The following is a 6,000-nucleotide window of genomic DNA, read 5'->3' as shown; positions in this document are numbered from 1 at the left end:
TATAACTTGTGTACAACATTTTATTCGCTCTGCTTGGAGATAAAGTATAAACTTAGGCGAGCTCGATAGTACTTTCTTGCATTGGCGTTTTTACGAGTTGGTACACACTCAAATTATTTTGTAGATCTCGGCAAAATTTTGCCGAGATTCAACAACCGAGATCTCAGTAATATTTTTTGCTGAAGTTCGTAATTACTTTAAATTTCGTCAACATTTGCCGAAATTCGGCACGATTACCGATGACTCAGTAAAGTTTACGAAATCTCGGTAAAATTTTACCGAAATTCGTCGAAATTATTACCAATATCTCGGCTTTTGGATTCTCGGCAATCGGTGAACTTAAAATTTTAAGTGTGTACAGTGTACAACAAAATACTTGTAACGATGGAAGCATGAAGTATGCTCAAATCTTCTGGATTCAAATCGAGCAATTAATTGCAGCGGATCTTGCAGTAGGACCTTTCACTTCGTTTGCGTTGAACTGTCTAAATCACATTTTTCTTCATGGTGTGCGAAAACCGGTTTGTTTGGTTCTGCAACTCTTGCCGCTTAAACTTTGAACCGGCAGTATACGATCGGGAAAACCATCATACGGCATTACGTGAATTGCTCGTACGCACTGATTCGATGGATACCCGCCTAGGAAATTATGGCGAAAATCTTCGGAAGATCAATCGGACAATGTTTGGAACTCAAACGCAATCTAAGCCGACTAACAACTCGCATCACCAAGCCTCTTTTTCACGATGCATTGATGAACTAACCTGGACGATACTGCCGAAGACCCTATTAACCGCTCTGGGTCCTGCGACGATACGTCGTTCTTTGACGTCCTGGATGCACAACTTCCGGATAAATTTGTCGTTGGGTCGAAAAAAAACGTGTGCAAATCGTTTCAATTCAGTTGATTCTGGAGTCAACAAAACTACCTCTCGCGTCAGCGTATCAACTCAGCCGCACCTGAGAAGCATTCAGACATATCGAGCAATAAAGCATCATCAACTGCTATTCAACAAACACTAAGTACAGGACTCAATAAACATCCCGAGCGGAATGATGACCAGTTGCAAATCGCCGTGTTGCTCGAGGTGGACCCGGCAATACAAGCTCAATTCCTTTGAAAGTTGCGAACGTTTTGCAGCCTACTAGATTTGGAATCCTTCTACGTGACACCTTTCTCACCTGACCAGAACGAAGCGAAATCAAACAGTACGTAGCTGAAATTTCTAACATTGACACTTCCATGATAAAAGCAGTCAAATTAGTTCCCCGTGGTAAGAACGTAGAAGATTTGTCCTTTATGTATCCTTCAAAGTGACAGTCAGCAGAACAGTCTCAAATGTTGTTGGTGATTCATTTTATTGGCCAGAGGGATAACTGTCGAGAATTTGAACCAAATCAAAAAACGGATCACTAGTACGGCTTCGATTTTCCAGTAACCGTAACCGCAGTAACCGCCCTTAGCCGCACTTCCTGTTTCATCAGTAAGTTTTACGTGGTGTATGTCCCGCGAAGCATCGGAAGATACTTCACAATTTTGAAGAGTTATTCCCATCCGCAGTTTAAAACTGTTTCGCCTCTGTTACCCGACGACCGAAATCGGTTCACCGTACCTGAATTCGGATCCGCTTATCATCAAGAACGCAAAACAACAAAGCCTATACACCGCGACGCATCGTAGAAAGCATTGGAGACCCCATCTAGGATCGACACAGTCCCCCTAATGCAGTCATCGGTCATCAGGTCGTCGCGGTCCTGTTGTCGAATCTGTCGATGGGGTTCTCAGCCTGCTTCACTAGGCAAGTACCAATACGTTCAGAACCAACTCTTCTGATCGGATTTCCCTTCTAGTGCCCGTTTGCCAATCAACAATCAAGTTTTTCATCATCTGATCTTGATCACGACAATTTCGTGGTTTCTCTCAATGATCTCACAACTCAATCAACTCGCTGGCTTCTCACCGACCCAGGACGCACTGCGGCAAGCACTGTGGAAGATCCCAACCCACCCAGCACGGTCGCGCCTTTGCTGCCATCGTTCGTCACCGTCCTGGTCCGTGTCTGGGCCTGTGGAAGGGTCTTCAAGCCGCATCTGATGGCAAGTACACTATAATTCCGAACAATTCAAACCTGATGAGATTCCGCTTCTAGTTCTTCGACGATTGGACAGCGACAACTAGCAACCGCCAATGTGAATCCAGTGAAATCTCGATTTATTTCCAAAACGTACGTGGAGTGCGGACGAAAATTGATGAGCTGTTTCTTGCCACCTGTGACCAATTACGATGTCATCGTTTTGGTTGAGACTGGTCTTGATGACTGCATCACTTCTCTGCAGCTATTCGGTACTTCCTACAACGTATATCGATGCGATCGTTGTGCTTTGAACAGTCTTAAGTCGTTTTTGGAGTGCTCATCGCTTTGCTCAACAATACATTAGCTCGTCGATCGTTTGATGAATGGTCAATCATTAGAACAAGTAAGCGTATCGTCTGTCATCAAGGGGCAAAATTATGGTTAATGGCCGATACATCACCGATCGAAGTCAAGATGTTTCGATAATTAACGCACATCGCCTCTGCACAGGAGCTTCACGAAAAGGTTCATCCGACGACAAAGTTATTATTTGTGGGGACTATAATCAACCACGTTTGTCTTGGTCTAAACAACCCAAGGTATATGTTACGATCGTTCTGTGTCACTTCCTCTTGCAGCTTCAACACTGGTTGATGGTTTTGATTTCCTCAATATGATGCAAGGTAACTCTGAGTATCCACCTTGGTAGAGTGCTCGATCTGGTTTACTTCTCATGTGACAATGACCTTAATGTAACGAGACGGTTTCTACTCTTGCCAATTGACCTACATCATCCTCCGTTAGATGTTGCGGTTACTATTCCTTCTGAAACATTCCGCTTTTCGTGATAACATTCGACGTTTAAATTATCGTCGAATCAACTTCAAGCTTACTAACAGAGTATTTATGGCATTGACTGGGCTACAATTTCCAAGACTCTAACGATGTAGACAGAAATCACTGTGCGTTTCTGCGATGCCTTGTGCGCGTGGCTTAATGAGAACCTACCGACGATTAGACCACCTGGTAAACCAGCTTGGGGCACCCAGACTACGTAAATTGAAACGTCAGCGAAATGCCAAACAAGGTTACTGCGAAAAAATCGGTCATATGTTAATCAACAAGCGTTTAAACTGCTATGATGCATATCGTCAGATGAATGCTAACTTATATAATCGCATGTGATGCGTATACAGTACAGCTTGCGGAGAAATCCAAAAGTTTTGGAGCTTCATAAACTCGAAAAAAAAGCTCTTCCATCCCGTCACGTCTTTCTGGACGATTCTGAATCGATGTCAGCACAGAGTCTTGTGCAATGTTTGCCAAACATTTCGCATCAGTTTTTCTCCTCACATCGTCCAAAACGGAAGCTAATGCGCAGCGTCTAGTCTACCTCTGACGCTGTTGATATTGACGTATTTTTCAATTTCTGCGGATATGATCATCGCTGCCTCGAAACTAAAAACTCCTACTCGCCTGGACCAGACGGTGTACCAGCCGTTATTTTTCGTCGCTGTGCTGCTTTAGCTACCCGATGGCCTTTATCTTCAATAAATCGTTTGAGCAAAGATGTTTCCCACAGTTTGGAAGCAATCATTCATGTTTCCTTGCACAAGAAAGGAGATAAGCGAAACGTAAGGAACTATAGAGGTACATCTCTCCAGGATCAAAACTCTTCGATAATAGTAACCAATGCCATGCTAAGTGCCACAAGGAGCTACATTTCATCAATCAACACGGATTTATGCCCGGTCGTTCCGTTCCAACTACACTTGCGGAATTTACTAGTACTTGTATATCGAGATTGAAGCCAAGGCGCAAGTAGATCCGTGTATACGGACTGAAAGCTGCCCTTGACGTGACCATCGAATACTCCTGTCTAAGCTCTCCCACCTCGGTGCCTCTGAACGTTTTACTTGGCTGAAAGCTATCTTTCGAATCGTGTTCTGCGCGTTAAAATCGACTCTGTATCCCGTCCGTTTAGTAATAAATCAGGTATCGGTAGCAATCTGGGTCCATTGCTTTTACGCTGTTCTTCAACGATGTTACATTGCTGCTAGGATCGAAATTGTGCTGATCTACGCTGATGATCTGAAGATTTACTTGGTTGTCAAGACAATAGAAGATTGTTATCGACTCAAGGGCTATGTGAATCCTTTGCTGAATGGTGTAAACTGAACAAACTTGTTGTTAGCGTTGACAAATGCGTGGTGATTACGTTTCCTGAGAACTCCTATCACGTTCGAATACAGCATTGACGGAAATCCCTCGAGCGCGTCGATCAGGTCAGCGATTTGGGCGTTCTTCTGGACGCAGGACTTACTTCAATCCACATTTCTTCCATTATTCAAAGCTTCACGTCAATTGGGATTCATCACGAAAGTGTCCCGTGATTTCACCGACCTCATTGCCAAAGCACTTTATTGTGCTTAGTACGATAATGGAAAACTCAGCTGTTGTGGGACTCCTTACCATCTATTGTGGATTGCCAGTGAAAGCGTTCAACGAAGATTCATCCGCATTGCGCTAAGAGATCTACCATGGAGAGATTCGTTAAATCTTCTCCGTCGTAGAGCGTTGTCGGCTTCTGGGACTCGATACGCTGCTTCGACGCCGAAAGATTCAGCAGGCTTCACTGGTTGCTAAAATATTAATAGGTGAGTTGATGCTTCTGAACTCCTGTCCATCGAATTCCGTACCATTGTGAACAACTGCGATCTTCGTCTTTGCTGATGACCAGATTCCATCGAACGACATATGGATTCCACGAACCGCTTACATCGTGTGTTCAATTTTCTCTTCAGTAACGATCTCTTCGATTTTGGAAAATAGTAGATTGTTCATTAGAGGGTAGAAAGGTCCGGAAGACTAAATTAGTTATCTCAGACATTCATAAATGAGATGAATTAAATCAATTAATAATTAATTAATTTCGATTTTATTTAATTGTTATGTGTTAATACACAACAATGCAGCGTCTGAAGACCGCTGCAAAATGGATTGTTGGGAAAATCACAAAGCGCGTCTGGAAGACCGCTGGAAAATGAATTTGGTTTGGAAAATCGGCGCTCTGGAAGACCGCTGGAAATTATGGTTTGGAAATCACAAGCGCTCTGGAAGACCACTGGAAAATGGATTGTGGTTTCTTGCGCCTTAAGACTTAAAGCAGGCGCTTCCGAGAAGTCTGAAATCATAATGAGAGCATATAGAAAACATATTTTGATGTTGACATCAAATCGAAATCATAATTTGTTTCAAATATGAATCATCATGATTGATTACATATTTGATCTCATTTGCTGTTGATTTCTAATTGTATGATCTGACAGCACACTGTACAAATTTTGTTATCAGAACCAATATAAAATTAGTTTTCGATTTGCTCTCATCGATAGCAGGAATAGTTTTCGATTTGATGTCGTAGATTTTTCCTGTAGATTTTGATCTTTTAACCGTTAAAACGACCAAAAGGATTTCACCTGAGTTATCAAAATTAGGCAATTTCACAACAACAAAATCAGTTATCGATTTGCTCTCAAGCTTTGCTCAGGTTGCGGGTAAGACAATGGTGGATGTGACCCCTTCTTTAAAAATAGGCGTTTGCTGGGATTACTATAATGGAAGATGTGATTCTTTCTTCAAAAGTAGGCGCTGGACCGGGTTAAGGCAATGGTGGATATAATTCCTTCTTTAAAAGTAGGCGCTTGTTCGGATTAAGGTATTCTTTTTTTTGTTTGTGTTGTCAAATTGACGGCTGGGACCAATGTGATCCATTCGCCTTAAGGTATTCTTTTAAAATAGGCGTTTCAATTATAGCAATGTGGATATAATCCATTTCTTTAAAGAAGGCGCTGGCTCCGATTAAGGCGAGGTAGGTGTTATCCCTTCTTTAAAGAAGACATTTTGCCTAGACTTGCAGATATAA

General features: G+C 42.4%; 1 pseudogene; it reads right to left on the bottom strand.

The window, feature by feature from the left end:
- Positions 1–2,035, bottom strand: part of LOC134206520 (coiled-coil domain-containing protein lobo-like) — a 34,892-nt pseudogene extending 32,857 nt beyond the window's left edge.
- Between the last annotated feature and the right edge of the window lie 3,965 nt (positions 2,036–6,000).

Source organism: Armigeres subalbatus, chromosome 1, assembly GCF_024139115.2.
Source record: "Armigeres subalbatus isolate Guangzhou_Male chromosome 1, GZ_Asu_2, whole genome shotgun sequence".
Classification (NCBI taxonomy): Eukaryota; Metazoa; Arthropoda; class Insecta; order Diptera; family Culicidae; genus Armigeres; species Armigeres subalbatus.
Note: the sequence above shows the minus strand (reverse complement) of the source record. Positions and strands in the feature narration are given on the sequence as shown.